General features: G+C 40.3%; 11 non-coding genes across 11 annotated transcripts; all 11 read right to left on the reverse strand.

Moving 5' to 3' along the window:
- Positions 1-170: 170 nt before the first annotated feature.
- On the reverse strand, positions 171-243 carry trnav-aac (transfer RNA valine (anticodon AAC)). Its single transcript has one exon. It is a non-coding gene; the product is annotated as a tRNA-Val (tRNA).
- A 1209-nt stretch (positions 244-1452) lies between these two features.
- Positions 1453-1525, reverse strand: trnav-aac (transfer RNA valine (anticodon AAC)). The gene has a single exon. It is a non-coding gene; the product is annotated as a tRNA-Val (tRNA).
- Positions 1526-1897: 372 nt separating this feature from the next.
- On the reverse strand, positions 1898-1970 carry trnav-aac (transfer RNA valine (anticodon AAC)). The gene has a single exon. It is a non-coding gene; the product is annotated as a tRNA-Val (tRNA).
- A 3838-nt stretch (positions 1971-5808) lies between these two features.
- Positions 5809-5881, reverse strand: trnav-aac (transfer RNA valine (anticodon AAC)). Its single transcript has one exon. It is a non-coding gene; the product is annotated as a tRNA-Val (tRNA).
- A 637-nt stretch (positions 5882-6518) lies between these two features.
- trnav-aac (transfer RNA valine (anticodon AAC)) lies at positions 6519-6591 on the reverse strand. Its single transcript has one exon. It is a non-coding gene; the product is annotated as a tRNA-Val (tRNA).
- Positions 6592-7557: 966 nt separating this feature from the next.
- Positions 7558-7630, reverse strand: trnav-aac (transfer RNA valine (anticodon AAC)). The gene has a single exon. It is a non-coding gene; the product is annotated as a tRNA-Val (tRNA).
- Positions 7631-8267: 637 nt separating this feature from the next.
- Positions 8268-8340, reverse strand: trnav-aac (transfer RNA valine (anticodon AAC)). Its single transcript has one exon. It is a non-coding gene; the product is annotated as a tRNA-Val (tRNA).
- A 1466-nt stretch (positions 8341-9806) lies between these two features.
- trnav-aac (transfer RNA valine (anticodon AAC)) lies at positions 9807-9879 on the reverse strand. The gene has a single exon. It is a non-coding gene; the product is annotated as a tRNA-Val (tRNA).
- A 6165-nt stretch (positions 9880-16044) lies between these two features.
- On the reverse strand, positions 16045-16117 carry trnav-aac (transfer RNA valine (anticodon AAC)). Its single transcript has one exon. It is a non-coding gene; the product is annotated as a tRNA-Val (tRNA).
- A 1147-nt stretch (positions 16118-17264) lies between these two features.
- On the reverse strand, positions 17265-17337 carry trnav-aac (transfer RNA valine (anticodon AAC)). Its single transcript has one exon. It is a non-coding gene; the product is annotated as a tRNA-Val (tRNA).
- A 1431-nt stretch (positions 17338-18768) lies between these two features.
- On the reverse strand, positions 18769-18841 carry trnav-gac (transfer RNA valine (anticodon GAC)). Its single transcript has one exon. It is a non-coding gene; the product is annotated as a tRNA-Val (tRNA).
- Between the last annotated feature and the right edge of the window lie 160 nt (positions 18842-19001).

A 19001-nucleotide genomic window follows, 5' to 3' on the forward strand; every position in this document is an offset into this window, starting at 1 on the left:
GGTTTCGACTAGGGACCTTTCACGTCAGGAGAATGCGACAGTCACTAAAAGAACATAGCTTGAAACATAATAGAGGCTGCATTTCGACAGTCTATAAAAACCGTGCATTGAATGCTTAAAGGTTTGGTTACCTTGTCATTATATTCCACTCTATGGCTTAAAACAGACTATGTTTCTGCTCGGTTTCGAACCGAGGACCTTTCGCGTGTTAGGCGAACGTGATAACCACTACACTACAGAAACTCTGAATTTGGCATAAAGTTGACAGTCACAAATTTTAAGGTGTTTCAGGGCAAGATTTTTAAGTTAAGAAATCTCAAACACTCATCTTAGTCTGGGACTAGTCTTAAGCCTTGTCTACGAAACCGTGCATTGAATGCTTAAAGGTTTGGTTACCCTGTCATTATATTCCTCTCTATGGCTTAAAGCAGACTATGTTTCTGCTCGGTTTTGAACCGAGGACCTTTTGCGTGTAAAGCAAACGTGATAACCACTAAACTAAAGAAACGTGGACAATTCCTGCGTACGTCGTCAACCTGGCGCGGGTTTAAAACAGACCACGCAAGCATTGTCTGACTTTGGCAGAAAAAATGCTAGTCACAAATTTGAAGGTGTTCCAGGTCAAGTTTATTAAGGTAAGACATCTCGAACATTCATCTTAGTATGGGACTAGTCTTAAGCCTTGTCTACAAAACTGGGCATTGAATGCTTAAAGTTTTGTTTGGCTTGTAATTACGTTTAACCATATGGCTTAAAGAAGGCGATGTTTCTGCTCGGTTTCGACTAGGGACCTTTCACGTCAGGAGAATGCGACAGTCACTAAAAGAACATAGTACGTAACATTATAGAGGCTGAATTTCGACAGTCTACAAAACCGTGCATTGAATGCTTAAAGGTTTGGTTACCTTGTCATTATATTCCACTCTATGGCTTAAAACAGACTATGTTTCTGCTCGGTTTCGAACCGACGACCTTTCGCGTGTTAGGCGAACGTGATAACCACTACACTACAGAAACGTGGACAATTCCTGCGTACGTCGTCAACCTGTCGCTGGTTTAAAACAGACCACGCAAGCATTGTCTGACTTTGGCAAGAAACTTGCCAGTCACAAATTTGAAGGTGTTCCAGGTCAAGTTTATTCAGGTGAGACATCTCGAACATTCATTTCAGTATGGGACTAGTCTTAAGCCTTGTCTACAAAACAGTGCATTGAATGCTTAAGGTTTGGTTACCTTGTCGTTATATTCCACTCTATGGCTTAAAGCAGACTATGTTTCTGCTCGGTTTCGACTAGGGACCTTTCACGTCAGGAGAATGCGACAGTCACTAAAAGAACATAGTACGTGACATAATAGAGGCTGAATTTCGACAGTCTACAAAACCGTGCATTGAATGCTTAAAGGTTTGGTTACCTTGTCATTATATTCCACTCTATGGCTTAAAACAGACTATGTTTCTGCTCGGTTTCGAACCGAGGACCTTTCGCGTGTTAGGCGAACGTGATAACCACTACACTACAGAAACTCTGAATTTCGCATAAATTTGCCAGTAACAAATTTTAAGGTGTTTCAGGGCAAGATTTTTCAGTTAAGGAATCTCAAACAATCATCTTAGTCTGGGACTAGTTTTAAGCCTTGTCTACGAAACCGTGCATTGAATGATTAAAGGTTTGGTTACCTTGTAATTACGTTTAACCATATGGCTTAAAGAAGGCGATGCTTCTAATCGGTTTCGACTAGGGACCTTTCACGTCAGGAGAATGCGACAGTCACTAAAAGAACATAGCTTGTAACATAATAGAGGCTGAATTTCGACAGTCTACAAAACCGTGCATTGAATGCTTAAAGGTTTGGTTACCTTGTCATTATATTCCACTCTATGGCTTAAAACAGACTATGTTTCTGCTCGGTTTCGAACCGAGGACCTTTCGCGTGTTAGGCGAACGTGATAACCACTACACTACAGAAACTCTGAATTTGGCATAAACTTGCCAGTCACAAATTTGAAGGTATTCCAGGTCAAGTTTATTCAGGTAGGACATCTCGAACATTAATCTTAGTATGGGACTAGTCTTAAGCCTTGTCTACAAAACTGGGCATTGAATGCTTAAAGGTTTGGTTACCTTGTCATTATATTCCACTCTATGGCTTAAAGCAGACTATGTTTCTGTTCGGTTTCGAACCGAGGACCTTTTGCGTGTGAAACAAACGTGATAACCACTACACTACAGAAGCTCTGAATTTGGCATAAATTTGCTAGTCACAAATTTTAAGGTGTTTCAGGGCAAGATTTTTCAGTTAAGAAATCTCAAACACTCATCTTAGTCTGGGACTAGTCTTAAGCCTTGTCTACAAAACTGGGCATTGAATGCTTAAAGGTTTGGTTACCTTGTCATTATATTCCACTCTATGGCTTAAAGCAATCTATGTTTCTGCTCGGTTTCGAACCGAGGACCTTTTGCGTGTAAAGCAAACGTGATAACCACTAAACTAAAGAAACGTGGACAATTCCTGCGTACGTCGTCAACCTGGCGCGGGTTTAAAACAGACCACGCAAGCATTGTCTGACTTTGGCAAGAAACTTGCTAGTCACGAATTTGAAGGTGTTCCAGGTCAAGTTTATTAAGGTAAGACATCTCGAACATTCATCTTAGTATGGGACTAGTCTTAAGCCTTGTCTACGAAACTGGGCATTGAATGCTTAAAGTTTTGTTTAGCTTGTAATTACGTTTAACCATATGGCTTAAAGAAGGCGATGTTTCTGCTCGGTTTCGACTAGGGACCTTTCACGTCAGGAGAATGCGACAGTCACTAAAAGAACATACAATGTGACATAATAGAGGCTGAATTTGACAATCCCAAAAAGCTTTCGATCAGGCCGATACGTAGTGCAGCTACGTTTTACACCGATGGCATTTGCTCTGCTTGACGCCAAAACCTGAAAACTGTTTCTGCTCGGTCTCGAACCGAGGACCTTTCGCGTGTTAGGCCAACGTGATAACCAATACACTACAAAAAATCTGAATTTAGCATAAATTTGCCAGTCACAAATTTTAAGTTGTTTCAGGGCAAGATTTTTCAGTTAAGAAATCTCAAACACTCATCTTAGTCTGGGACTAGTCTTAAGCCTTGTCTACAAAACTGGGCATTGAATGCTTAAAGTTTTGTTTAGCTTGTAATTACGTTTAACCATATGGCTTAAAGAAGGCGATGTTTCTGCTCGGTTTCGACTAGGGACCTTTCACGTCAGAAGAATGCGACAGTCAATAAAAGAACATAGCTTGTAACATAATAGAGGCTGCATTTCGACAGTCTATAAAAACCGTGCATTGAATGCTTAAAGGTTTGGTTACCTTCTCATTATATTCCACTCTATGGCTTAAAGCAGACTATGTTTCTGCTCGGTTTCGACTAGGGACATTTCACGTCAGGAGAATGCGACAGTCACTAATAGAACATAGCTTGAAACATAATAGAGGCTGCATTTCGACAGTCTATAAAAACCGTGCATTGAATGCTTAAAGGTTTGGTTACCTTGTCATTATATTCCACTCTATGGCTTAAAACAGACTATGTTTCTGCTCGGTTTCGAACCGAGGACCTTTCGCGTGTTAGGCGAACGTGATAACCACTACACTACAGTCACTCTGAATTTGGCATAAAGTTGACAGTCACAAATTTTAAGGTGTTTCAGGGCAAGATTTTTAAGTTAAGAAATCTCAAACACTCATCTTAGTCTGGGACTAGTCTTAAGCCTTGTCTACGAAACCGTGCATTGAATGCTTAAAGGTTTGGTTACCCTGTCATTATATTCCTCTCTATGGCTTAAAGCAGACTATGTTTCTGCTCGGTTTTGAACCGAGGACCTTTTGCGTGTAAAGCAAACGTGATAACCACTAAACTAAAGAAACGTGGACAATTCCTGCGTACGTCGTCAACCTGGCGCGGGTTTAAAACAGACCACGCAAGCATTGTCTGACTTTGGCAAGAAACTTGCTAGTCACAAATTTGAAGGTGTTCCAGGTCAAGTTTATTAAGGTAAGACATCTCGAACATTCATCTTAGTATGGGACTAGTCTTAAGCCTTGTCTACAAAACTGGGCATTGAATGCTTAAAGTTTTGTTTAGCTTGTAATTACGTTTAACCATATGGCTTAAAGAAGGCGATGTTTCTGCTCGGTTTCGACTAGGGACCTTTCACGTCAGGAGAATGCGACAGTCACTAAAAGAACATAGTACGTAACATTATAGAGGCTGAATTTCGACAGTCTACAAAACCGTGCATTGAATGCTTAAAGGTTTGGTTACCTTGTCATTATATTCCACTCTATGGCTTAAAACAGACTATGTTTCTGCTCGGTTTCGAACCGACGACCTTTCGCGTGTTAGGCGAACGTGATAACCACTACACTACAGAAACGTGGACAATTCCTGCGTACGTCGTCAACCTGTCGCTGGTTTAAAACAGACCACGCAAGCATTGTCTGACTTTGGCAAGAAACTTGCCAGTCACAAATTTGAAGGTGTTCCAGGTCAAGTTTATTCAGTGAGACATCTCGAACATTCATTTCAGTATGGGACTAGTCTTAAGCCTTGTCTACAAAACTGGGCATTGAATGCTTAAAGTTTTGTTTAGCTTGTAATTACGTTTAACCATATGGCTTAAAGAAGGCGATGTTTCTGCTCGGTTTCGACTAGGGACCTTTCACGTCAGGAGAATGCGACAGTCACTAAAAGAACATAGTACGTAACATTATAGAGGCTGAATTTCGACAGTCTACAAAACCGTGCATTGAATGCTTAAAGGTTTGGTTACCTTGTCATTATATTCCACTCTATGGCTTAAAACAGACTATGTTTCTGCTCGGTTTCGAACCGACGACCTTTCGCGTGTTAGGCGAACGTGATAACCACTACACTACAGAAACGTGGACAATTCCTGCGTACGTCGTCAACCTGTCGCTGGTTTAAAACAGACCACGCAAGCATTGTCTGACTTTGGCAAGAAACTTGCCAGTCACAAATTTGAAAGTGTTCCAGGTCAAGTTTATTCAGGTGAGACATCTCGAACATTCATTTCAGTATGGGACTAGTCTTAAGCCTTGTCTACAAAACAGTGCATTGAATGCTTAAGGTTTGGTTACCTTGTCGTTATATTCCACTCTATGGCTTAAAGCAGACTATGTTTCTGCTCGGTTTCGACTAGGGACCTTTCACGTCAGGAGAATGCGACAGTCACTAAAAGAACATAGTACGTGACATAATAGAGGCTGAATTTCGACAGTCTACAAAACCGTGCATTGAATGCTTAAAGGTTTGGTTACCTTGCCATTATATTCCACTCTATGGCTTAAAACAGACTATGTTTCTGCTCGGTTTCGAAACGAGGACCTTTCGCGTGTTAGGCGAACGTGATAACCACTACACTACAGAAACTCTGAATTTCGCATAAATTTGCCAGTAACAAATTTTAAGGTGTTTCAGGGCAAGATTTTTCAGTTAAGGAATCTCAAACAATCATCTTAGTCTGGGACTAGTTTTAAGCCTTGTCTACGAAACCGTGCATTGAATGATTAAAGGTTTGGTTACCTTGTAATTACGTTTAACCATATGGCTTAAAGAAGGCGATGTTTCTGCTCGGTTTCGACTAGGGACCTTTCACGTCAGGAGAATGCGACAGTCACTAAAAGAACATAGTACGTGACATAATAGAGGCTGAATTTCGACAGTCTACAAAACCGTGCATTGAATGCTTAAAGGTTTGGTTACCTTGTCATTATATTCCACTCTATGGCTTAAAACAGACTATGTTTCTGCTCGGTTTCGAACCGAGGACCTTTCGCGTGTTAGGCGAACGTGATAACCACTACACTACAGAAACTCTGAATTTCGCATAAATTTGCCAGTAACAAATTTTAAGGTGTTTCAGGGCAAGATTTTTCAGTTAAGGAATCTCAAACAATCATCTTAGTCTGGGACTAGTTTTAAGCCTTGTCTACGAAACCGTGCATTGAATGATTAAAGGTTTGGTTACCTTGCCATTATATTCCACTCTATGGCTTAAAACAGACTATGTTTCTGCTCGGTTTCGAACCGAGGACCTTTCGCGTGTTAGGCGAACGTGATAACCACTACACTACATAAACTCTGAATTTCGCATAAATTTGCCAGTCACAAATTTTAAGGTGTTTCAGGGCAAGATTTTTCAGTTAAGAAATCTCAAACACTCATCTTCGTCTGGGACTAGTCTTAAGCCTCGTCTACGAAACCGTGCATTGAATGCTTAAAGTTTTGTTTAACTTGTAATTACGTTTAACCATATGGCTTAAAGAAGGCGATGCTTCTAATCGGTTTCGACTAGGGACCTTTCACGTCAGGAGAATGCGACAGTCACTAAAAGAACATAGCTTGTAACATAATAGAGGCTGAATTTCGACAGTCTACAAAACCGTGCATTGAATGCTTAAAGGTTTGGTTACCTTGTCATTATATTCCACTCTATGGCTTAAAACAGACTATGTTTCTGCTCGGTTTCGAACCGAGGACCTTTCGCGTGTTAGGCGAACGTGATAACCACTACACTACAGAAACTCTGAATTTGGCATAAACTTGCCAGTCACAAATTTGAAGGTATTCCAGGTCAAGTTTATTCAGGTAAGACATCTCGAACATTAATCTTAGTATGGGACTAGTCTTAAGCCTTGTCTACAAAACTGGGCATTGAATGCTTAAAGGTTTGGTTACCTTGTCATTATATTCCACTCTATGGCTTAAAGCAGACTATGTTTCTGTTCGGTTTCGAACCGAGGACCTTTTGCGTGTGAAACAAACGTGATAACCACTACACTACAGAAGCTCTGAATTTGGCATAAATTTGCTAGTCACAAATTTTAAGGTGTTTCAGGGCAAGATTTTTCAGTTAAGAAATCTCAAACACTCATCTTAGTCTGGGACTAGTCTTAAGCCTTGTCTACAAAACTGGGCATTGAATGCTTAAAGGTTTGGTTACCTTGTCATTATATTCCACTCTATGGCTTAAAGCAATCTATGTTTCTGCTCGGTTTCGAACTGAGGACCTTTTGCGTGTAAAGCAAACGTGATAACCACTAAACTAAAGAAACGTGGACAATTCCTGCGTACGTCGTCAACCTGGCGCGGGTTTAAAACAGACCACGCAAGCATTGTCTGACTTTGGCAAGAAACTTGCTAGTCACAAATTTGAAGGTGTTCCAGGTCAAGTTTATTAAGGTAAGACATCTCGAACATTCATCTTAGTATGGGACTAGTCTTAAGCCTTGTCTACAAAACTGGGCATTGAATGCTTAAAGTTTTGTTTAGCTTGTAATTACGTTTAACCATATGGCTTAAAGAAGGCGATGTTTCTGCTCGGTTTCGACTAGGGACCTTTCACGTCAGGAGAATGCGACAGTCACTAAAAGAACATAGTACGTGACATAATAGAGGCTGAATTTCGACAGTCTACAAAACCGTGCATTGAATGCTTAAAGGTTTGGTTACCTTGTCATTATATTCCACTCTATGGCTTAAAACAGACTATGTTTCTGCTCGGTTTCGAACCGAGGACCTTTCGCGTGTTAGGCGAACGTGATAACCACTACACTACAGAAACTCTGAATTTCGCATAAATTTGCCAGTAACAAATTTTAAGGTGTTTCAGGGCAAGATTTTTCAGTTAAGGAATCTCAAACAATCATCTTAGTCTGGGACTAGTTTTAAGCCTTGTCTACGAAACCGTGCATTGAATGATTAAAGGTTTGGTTACCTTGCCATTATATTCCACTCTATGGCTTAAAACAGACTATGTTTCTGCTCGGTTTCGAACCGAGGACCTTTCGCGTGTTAGGCGAACGTGATAACCACTACACTACATAAACTCTGAATTTCGCATAAATTTGCCAGTCACAAATTTTAAGGTGTTTCAGGGCAAGATTTTTCAGTTAAGAAATCTCAAACACTCATCTTCGTCTGGGACTAGTCTTAAGCCTCGTCTACGAAACCGTGCATTGAATGCTTAAAGTTTTGTTTAACTTGTAATTACGTTTAACCATATGGCTTAAAGAAGGCGATGCTTCTAATCGGTTTCGACTAGGGACCTTTCACGTCAGGAGAATGCGACAGTCACTAAAAGAACATAGCTTGTAACATAATAGAGGCTGAATTTCGACAGTCTACAAAACCGTGCATTGAATGCTTAAAGGTTTGGTTACCTTGTCATTATATTCCACTCTATGGCTTAAAACAGACTATGTTTCTGCTCGGTTTCGAACCGAGGACCTTTCGCGTGTTAGGCGAACGTGATAACCACTACACTACAGAAACTCTGAATTTGGCATAAACTTGCCAGTCACAAATTTGAAGGTATTCCAGGTCAAGTTTATTCAGGTAAGACATCTCGAACATTAATCTTAGTATGGGACTAGTCTTAAGCCTTGTCTACAAAACTGGGCATTGAATGCTTAAAGGTTTGGTTACCTTGTCATTATATTCCACTCTATGGCTTAAAGCAGACTATGTTTCTGTTCGGTTTCGAACCGAGGACCTTTTGCGTGTGAAACAAACGTGATAACCACTACACTACAGAAGCTCTGAATTTGGCATAAATTTGCTAGTCACAAATTTTAAGGTGTTTCAGGGCAAGATTTTTCAGTTAAGAAATCTCAAACACTCATCTTAGTCTGGGACTAGTCTTAAGCCTTGTCTACAAAACTGGGCATTGAATGCTTAAAGGTTTGGTTACCTTGTCATTATATTCCACTCTATGGCTTAAAGCAATCTATGTTTCTGCTCGGTTTCGAACTGAGGACCTTTTGCGTGTAAAGCAAACGTGATAACCACTAAACTAAAGAAATCTCAAACACTCATCTTAGTCTGGGACTAGTCTTAAGCCTTGTCTACAAAACTGGGCATTGAATGCTTAAAGTTTTGTTTAGCTTGTAATTACGTTTAACCATATGGCTTAAAGAAGGCGATGTTTCTGCTCGGTTTCGACTAGGGACCTTTCACGTCAGGAGAATGCGACAGTCACTAAAAGAACATACAATGTGACATAATAGAGGCTGAATTTGACATTCCCAAAAAGCTTTCGATCAGGCCGATACGTAGTGCAGCTACGTTTTACACCGATGGCATTTGCTCTGCTTGACGCCAAAACCTGAAAACTGTTTCTGCTCGGTCTCGAACCGAGGACCTTTCGCGTGTTAGGCCAACGTGATAACCAATACACTACAAAAAATCTGAATTTAGCATAAATTTGCCAGTCACAAATTTTAAGTTGTTTCAGGGCAAGATTTTTCAGTTAAGAAATCTCAAACACTCATCTTAGTCTGGGACTAGTCTTAAGCCTTGTCTACAAAACTGGGCATTGAATGCTTAAAGTTTTGTTTAGCTTGTAATTACGTTTAACCATATGGCTTAAAGAAGGCGATGTTTCTGCTCGGTTTCGACTAGGGACCTTTCACGTCAGAAGAATGCGACAGTCAATAAAAGAACATAGCTTGTAACATAATAGAGGCTGCATTTCGACAGTCTATAAAACCGTGCATTGAATGCTTAAAGGTTTGGTTACCTTCTCATTATATTCCACTCTATGGCTTAAAGCAGACTATGTTTCTGCTCGGTTTCGACTAGGGACCTTTCACGTCAGGAGAATGCGACAGTCACTAAAAGAACATAGCTTGTAACATAATAGAGGCTGCATTTCGACAGTCTATAAAAACCGTGCATTGAATGCTTAAAGGTTTGGTTACCTTGTCATTATATTCCACTCTATGGCTTAAAACAGACTATGTTTCTGCTCGGTTTCGAACCGAGGACCTTTCGCGTGTTAGGCGAACGTGATAACCACTACACTACAGAAACTCTGAATTTGGCATAAAGTTGCCAGTCACAAATTTTAAGGTGTTTCAGGGCAAGATTTTTAAGTTAAAAAATCTCAAACACTCATCTTAGTCTGGGACTAGTCTTAAGCCTTGTCTACGAAACCGTGCATTGAATGCTTAAAGGTTTGGTGACCCTGTCATTATATTCCTCTCTATGGCTTAAAGCAGACTATGTTTCTGCTCGGTTTTGAACCGAGGACCTTTTGCGTGTAAAGCAAACGTGATAACCACTAAACTAAAGAAACGTGGACAATTCCTGCGTACGTCGTCAACCTGGCGCGGGTTTAAAACAGACCACGCAAGCATTGTCTGACTTTGGCAAGAAACTTGCTAGTCACAAATTTGAAGGTGTTCCAGGTCAAGTTTATTAAGGTAAGACATCTCGAACATTCATCTTAGTATGGGACTAGTCTTAAGCCTTGTCTACAAAACTGGGCATTGAATGCTTAAAGTTTTGTTTAGCTTGGATACAATAATTTGGCGGTTTCCGGTTCCTGATTGCATCGCTGCCGGCGGCTAGTTTGTATCCTCTGACACTTGCTTCACCTCACATTTGTTCTTGGTCTTATTATTAGTGTATTTTACTATCGTTACATATCACTGTCGTTACATATCACTGTCGTTGCCGAATTATTTATAACTTTATATTTTAAACCTATATTCATTGAAACGTAACGCCGCTAGCATATTAGCGTGTTAGCTTGCCTTCTGTTTACATTGTGGAATATCATCTCCCCCTATTTGTCTTGTGTGCTAACTGTTTCTCTTTTTAAGTGTATATAGTAAGACTCATCAAGCAACCTTGGTAAGTTAGGATTGCACTTCATACCCGGTGAGTTATGGCTTCTATTCCTATTGTTGTTACTTGCACCTCATGTCATATGTTTAGTTTAGCCTTCTCTGTCAGCGGCGAGGGTTTTACATGTGATAAATGCAGGGAAGTAGTTAGGCTGACGGAGAAGATTTTAGAATTAGAGTCTCGCATCCAATCTTTATTTGAGGATAGTAAGAGTGTAAGAACCGTAGAAAACACTTCGGATGCGAGCACTGTTAGCGCACACAGCTCGGTTCCGGTTGAAAATCCCCTGCAGCTGGGAAACTTTGTGACGGTGAGACGGCATAGTCGCAGGACAAAACATCACTCAACCGTTCCGATTAAAGTCTCGAACAGGTTTGCCCCGCTCAGTGACGCACCGACTGAGAAACCTGCTGAAAGTGCCCTAGTGATCGGTGATTCTATTGTCCGGAACGTTAACATAGAGACACCAGCCACCATAGTCAAATGTTTACCGGGAGCCAGAGCGCCTGACATCAAGTCAAATTTAAATGTGCTGGCTAAGGCTAATCGTAAATACAGTAAGATTGTTATTCATGTCGGCACAAATGATGTTAGACTCCGTCAATCGGAGATCACTAAAGATAATATTAAAGAGGTGTGTGAGCTCGCAAAAACGATGTCAGACACTGTAATATTCTCTGGCCCCCTTACTGCTTACCGTGGTGATGAGATTTATAGCAGATTATCATCACTAAATGGCTGGTTGTCTGAGTGGTGCCTGCGGAATAATATAGATTTTATAAATAACTGGAAGAGTTTTGAGGGCAGACCTGACCTGTTGAAACGAGATGGTCTCCATCCCTCCTGGGATGGGGTTTTCCTCCTCTCTAGAAATTTGGCACACAGTCTTAATAATGCTAAAGGCTGACTACCTAGGGCCCAGGTCAGGAAGGAGACAGAATGGCTTAACCAACTGTCTGCTTGCCGTCTCGCGTTACAGAATACACAAAATATACAACATGTAATAATCCCTTCTTACAAACAACATAAAATAGAGACTGTGTCTGTCCCCCGGATTAGCAAACATAAGATATTGCGTAAACCTCTTGAAAGTAATTTAATAAACGTTAAACAAATCAAACATGAACAAAATACAGATAATCAGCTGTTACGACTCGGATTGCTTAATATTAGATCTCTCTCAAATAAAGCACTTTTTGTTAACGATTTGATAACCGATCATAAAATAGACATGCTTTGTTTGACAGAAACATGGCTAAAGCCAGATGATTTTATTACTCTAAATGAATCCGTTCCCCATGATTATTACTATAAACACGAGCCTCGTCTAAAAGGTAGAGGGGGAGGTGTCGCTGCACTTTACAAGAATTCTTTTATTACCTCTCAGAAGTCTAATTTTAAGTACAGTTCTTTTGAAGTCATGGTACTTCACGTATCGACACCTATTACTAAGGACAAAACATTTTTAAAATTTATTCTAGCTATTGTATATAGGCCTCCAGGGCACCACACAGATTTTATTAAAGATTTTGGTGGGTTCTTATCAGAACTAGTACTGGCCGCAGATAGAGTCCTTGTCGTCGGTGACTTTAATATCCATGTAGACAATGATACAGATGCCTTGGGACTGGCTTTCAAAGACACTCTTAACTCCATGGGCGTTAGTCAACATGTGTCAGGACCCACTCACCTTCGTAATCATACTTTAGATTTAATACTTTCTTATGGTATAAATGTGGACGATGTTAAAATCGTTCAGCAGAGTGAAGATATTTCGGATCATTATCTGATATTATGTTTGCTTCAATGGCCTACGGCTGCAAATCAAACTCCTTGTTACAAATATGGTAGAACGATTACTTCAACTACCAAAGATGCGTTTCTCGATAATCTGCCTGAATTGTCTAAAATATCCAGCATGAGTAATAACGTTGACGATTTTGACAATACTATTGAAAATTTTAACTCTACTTTCTCGGAAATATTAGACACAGTTGCTCCTCTGCGTTTAAAGAAAATTAAAAATAGCAGCCCAACACCGTGGTATAATGAACACACTCAGACTCTAAAAAAAGCATCCCGTAAAATGGAGCGCAACTTTAAGAAAACGAATCTAGAGGTATTTCGTATAGCATGGAAGGATAGTACTCGAAATTACAGGAATGCAATAAAAACGTCTAGATCCGCCTACTTTTCAACACTAATAGAGGAAAACCATCACAACCCTAGGTTCTTATTTAACACCGTGGCTAAATTAACAAAAAATAAGTCGTCATCGACGTCAGATTCTGATTATCAGCATAACAGTGATGAATTTATGAACTACTTCACAAGTAAAATCCAAGATATAAGAGAAAAAATTATAACAATGCAACCTGTAGTGAAATCCGCTGAACAAACTAACTACAGCACCCCTAAGGAGAAATTGTAATTATTTTCTACAGTAGATCACGATGAACTGTCTAAAATCATTAAATCATCTAAATCATCAACATGCATGCTAGACCCTATACCTACAAAACTACTGAAAGAAATGCTCCCCGAAATTATAGATCCTCTTCTTAGTATTATTAACTCATCTCTGACATTAGGACATGATCCTAAAGCATTTAAGGTGGCTGTTATAAGGCCTCTTTTAAAAAAACCCAAACTCGACCCTAAAGAACTAGGGAATTACAGGCCTATATCGAATTTACCTTTTATATCTAAAGTTCTGGAAAAAGTAGTTTCAACCCAATTATGCTCCTTCCTCCAAAGGAATGACATTAATGATGAATTCCAGTCTGGATTTCGAGCATGTCACAGTACAGAGACTGCTTTGATCAGAGTTACAAATGATCTGCTTTTAGCGTCTGACCGTGGCTGTATTTCGTTATTGGTGCTGCTAGACCTCAGTGCTGCATTTGACACCATTGACCACAGCATACTTCTACATAGACTCGAAAATTACGTCGGCATTAACGGAATAGCATTGAAATGGTTTAAGTCTTATTTATCCGACCGTTTTCAATTTGTAGCAATAAACAATGAGGTGTCCCGCAAATCACAAGTCCAGTACGGTGTACCACAGGGCTCAGTCTTGGGACCCCTGCTCTTCGCATTATACATGCTACCTCTAGGAGATATAATAAAGCGACACGGAATTAGCTTTCACTGTTATGCTGATGATACTCAACTTTATATTTCCTCGATGCCTCATGAAACCCAGCAGTTTCATCGAATAAAGGATTGCATAGTTGACTTAAAAATGTGGATGAGTAACAATTTTTTACTACTAAACTCGGACAAAACAGAATTGTTACTTACTGGACCGAAAACTGCTATGCGTAACAACCAAGAATACTGCTTAACGATTGACGGATGCTCCATAAAATCCTCGTCATCAGCTAAGAATCTTGGCGTTGTATTTGACAGTACTCTCTCATTTGAAAGCCATGTCGCAAACACCTGTAAAATTGCCTTTTTCCATCTTAAGAATATATCTAAATTACGTCATATGCTGTCACTGTCAGATGCAGAGAAATTAATTCATGCATTCATGACATCAAGACTAGATTACTGTAATGCACTTCTAGGTGGTTGCCCTGCGGGCCTATTACAAAAACTGCAACTGGTTCAAAACGCGGCAGCTCGAGTTCTTACACGTACAAAAAAGTATGAGCATATAACCCCGGTTCTGTCAACCTTGCACTGGTTACCTATAAAGCATCGCATTAACTTTAAGATCTTGCTTATTACCTATAAAGCCCTACATGGTCTAGCGCCGCAGTATTTGAATGAACTTCTATTGTATTACAGACCACCACGTACATTACGCTCTAAGGGGTCCTGTCAGTTGGTAATACCTAGAATTTCAAAATCAAGTGCAGGTGGTAGATCCTTTTCTTATCTAGCGCCTAAACTTTGGAATATTCTTCCCTGCACGGTCCGGGAGGCAGACACACTCTGTCAGTTTAAATCTAGACTAAAGACTCATCTTTTTAATCTTGCATACACTACACCTCCATAATATTAATCCTCAGAGGATTTAGGCTGCATTATTTAGATCAACCGGAACCAGGAACACATCCAACAACAAATGATGTACTTGTTGCATCAAAGAGTGCAGAACAGTACTCTACTCTCAGCCAGTCTTGTCTCTTTGTTCCAAGGTTACCGCAGGATGCAGTTCATGCCCAGACCTGATGGCAGAGCTGAGAATGGGAAGCGGTGACCTGACAAGTGCTAAGAGGATAGAGCTGGATAAAGGACGCGACAACTTTGTTTTTTTCTACAACATTTCAAATGCTATTAGATTGTTAATGATAATCTTTAATTTTTATATTTTTATTAAGCCTTGTTGTGCAAGCACTGATGAGCTTGTGCAGAGGCAGCAGCTTTTGCCAGAGGGGAACTGGAATCCCCTGGTTGGGCCTGGGTTCCCCTGAGGTTTTTTTTCTCGATGGGAGTTTTGGGTTCCTCACCACCGTTTGCATATTGTTTTGCACTATCTGCCTGGCCGGGGGGGCTGCTTTAGAATTCATACTTGTATTAAATGTGTCTCATGTACAGCTGCTTTGTAACAATGAAAATTGTAAAAAGCGCTATATAAATAAAGTTGAGTTGAGTTGAGTTGAGCTTGTAATTACGTTTAACCATATGGCTTAAAGAAGGCGATGTTTCTGCTCGGTTTCGACTAGGGACCTTTCACGTCAGGAGAATGCGACAGTCACTAAAAGAACATAGTACGTAACATTATAGAGGCTGAATTTCGACAGTCTACAAAACCGTGCATTGAATGCTTAAAGGTTTGGTTACCTTGTCATTATATTCCACTCTATGGCTTAAAACAGAGAATATGTTTCTGCTCGGTTTCGAACCGACGACCTTTCGCGTGTTAGGCGAACGTGATAACCACTACACTACAGAAACGTGGACAATTCCTGCGTACGTCGTCAACCTGTCGCTGGTTTAAAACAGACCACGCAAGCATTGTCTGACTTTGGCAAGAAACTTGCCAGTCACAAATTTGAAGGTGTTCCAGGTCAAGTTTATTCAGGTGAGACATCTCGAACATTCATTTCAGTATGGGACTAGTCTTAAGCCTTGTCTACAAAACAGTGCATTGAATGCTTAAGGTTTGGTTACCTTGTCGTTATATTCCACTCTATGGCTTAAAGCAGACTATGTTTCTGCTCGGTTTCGACTAGGGACCTTTCACGTCAGGAGAATGCGACAGTCACTAAAAGAACATAGCTTGTAACATAATAGAGGCTGAATTTCGACAGTCTACAAAACCGTGCATTGAATGCTTAAAGGTTTGGTTACCTTGTCATTATATTCCACTCTATGGCTTAAAACAGCCTATGTTTCTGCTCGGTTTCGAACCGAGGACCTTTCGCGTGTTAGGCGAACGTGATAACCACTACACTACAGAAACTCTGAATTTGGCATAAATTTGCCAGTCACAAATTTGAAGGTATTCCAGGTCAAGTTTATTCAGGTAAGACATCTCGAACATTAATCTTAGTATGGGACTAGTCTTAAGCCTTGTCTACAAAACTGGGCATTGAATGCTTAAAGGTTTGGTTACCTTGTCATTATATTCCACTCTATGGCTTAAAGCAGACTATGTTTCTGTTCGGTTTCGAACCGAGGACCTTTTGCGTGTGAAACAAACGTGATAACCACTACACTACAGAAGCTCTGAATTTGGCATAAATTTGCTAGTCACAAATTTTAAGGTGTTTCAGGGCAAGATTTTTCAGTTAAGAAATCTCAAACACTCATCTTAGTCTGGGACTAGTCTTAAGCCTTGTCTACAAAACTGGGCATTGAATGCTTAAAGGTTTGGTTACCTTGTCATTATATTCCACTCTATGGCTTAAAGCAATCTATGTTTCTGCTCGGTTTCGAACCGAGGACCTTTTGCGTGTAAAGCAAACGTGATAACCACTAAACTAAAGAAACGTGGACAATTCCTGCGTACGTCGTCAACCTGGCGCGGGTTTAAAACAGACCACGCAAGCATTGTCTGACTTTGGCAAGAAACTTGCTAGTCACAAATTTGAAGGTGTTCCAGGTCAAGTTTATTAAGGTAAGACATCTCGAACATTCATCTTAGTATGGGACTAGTCTTAAGCCTTGTCTACAAAACTGGGCATTGAATGCTTAAAGTTTTGTTTAGCTTGTAATTACGTTTAACCATATGGCTTAAAGAAGGCGATGTTTCTGCTCGGTTTCGACTAGGGACCTTTCACGTCAGGAGAATGCGACAGTCAATAAAAGAACATAGCTTGTAACATAATAGAGGCTGCATTTCGACAGTCTATAAAAACCGTGCATTGAATGCTTAAAGGTTTGGTTACCTTCTCATTATATTCCACTCTATGGCTTAAAGCAGACTATGTTTCTGCTCGGTTTCGACTAGGGACCTTTCACGTCAGGAGAATGCGACAGTCACTAAAAGAACATAGCTTGTAACATAATAGAGGCTGAATTTCGACAGTCTACAAAACCGTGCATTGAATGCTTAAAGGTTTGGTTACCTTGTCATTATATTCCACTCTATGGCTTAAAACAGACTATGTTTCTGCTCGGTTTCGAACCGAGGACCTTTCGCGTGTTAGGCGAACGTGATAACCACTACACTACAGAAACTCTGAATTTGGCATAAACTTGCCAGTCACAAATTTGAAGGTATTCCAGGTCAAGTTTATTCAGGTAAGACATCTCGAACATTAATCTTAGTATGGGACTAGTCTTAAGCCTTGTCTACAAAACTGGGCATTGAATGCTTAAAGGTTTGGTTACCTTGTCATTATATTCCACTCTATGGCTTAAAGCAGACTATGTTTCTGTTCGGTTTCGAACCGAGGACCTTTTGCGTGTGAAACAAACGTGATAACCACTACACTACAGAAGCTCTGAATTTGGCATAAATTTGCTAGTCACAAATTTTAAGGTGTTTCAGGGCAAGATTTTTCAGTTAAGAAATCTCAAACACTCATCTTAGTCTGGGACTAGTCTTAAGCCTTGTCTACAAAACTGGGCATTGAATGCTTAAAGGTTTGGTTACCTTGTCATTATATTCCACTCTACGGCTTAAAGCAATCTATGTTTCTGCTCGGTTTCGAACCGAGGACCTTTTGCGTGTAAAGCAAACGTGATAACCACTAAACTAAAGAAACGTGGACAATTCCTGCGTACGTCGTCAACCTGGCGCGGGTTTAAAACAGACCACGCAAGCATTGTCTGACTTTGGCAAGAAACTTGCTAGTCACAAATTTGAAGGTGTTCCAGGTCAAGTTTATTAAGGTAAGACATCTCGAACATTCATCTTAGTATGGGACTAGTCTTAAGCCTTGTCTACAAAACTGGGCATTGAATGCTTAAAGTTTTGTTTAGCTTGTAATTACGTTTAACCATATGGCTTAAAGAAGGCGATGTTTCTGCTCGGTTTCGACTAGGGACCTTTCACGTCAGGAGAATGCGACAGTCACTAAAAGAACATACAATGTGACATAATAGAGGCTGAATTTGACAATCCCAAAAAGCTTTCGATCAGGCCGATACGTAGTGCAGCTACGTTTTACACCGATGGCATTTGCTCTGCATGACGCCAAAACCTGAAAACTGTTTCTGCTCGGTCTCGAACCGAGGACCTTTCGCGTGTTAGGCCAACGTGATAACCAATACACTACAAAAAATCTGAATTTAGCATAAATTTGCCAGTCACAAATCTTAAGTTGTTTCAGGGCAAGATTTTTCAGTTAAGAAATCTCAAACACTCATCTTAGTCTGGGACTAGTCTTAAGCCTTGTCTACAAAACTGGGCATTGAATGCTTAAAGTTTTGTTTAGCTTGTAATTACGTTTAACCATATGGCTTAAAGAAGGCGATGTTTCTGCTCGGTTTCGACTAGGGACCTTTCACGTCAGGAGAATGCGACAGTCAATAAAAGAACATAGCTTGTAACATAATAGAGGCTGAATTTGACAATCCCCAAAAGCTTTCAATCAGGCCGATACGCAGTTCAGCTACGTTTTACACCGAAGGCATTTGCTCTGCTTGACGCCAAAACCTGAAAACTGTTTCTGCTCGGTCTCGAATCGAGGACCTTTCGCGTGTCAGGCGAACGTGATAAACACTACACTACAGAAACTCTGAATTTGGCATAAATTTGCCAGTTTTTGGCTTGTCGTTATATTCCACTCTATGGCTTAAAGCAGAGCATGTTTCTGCTCGGTTTCGAAACGAGGACCTTTTGTGTGTAAAGCAAATGTGATAACCACTACACTACAGAAACGTGGACATTTCCTGCG

This window comes from Triplophysa dalaica, chromosome 5, assembly GCF_015846415.1.
Source record: "Triplophysa dalaica isolate WHDGS20190420 chromosome 5, ASM1584641v1, whole genome shotgun sequence".
Classification (NCBI taxonomy): Eukaryota; Metazoa; Chordata; class Actinopteri; order Cypriniformes; family Nemacheilidae; genus Triplophysa; species Triplophysa dalaica.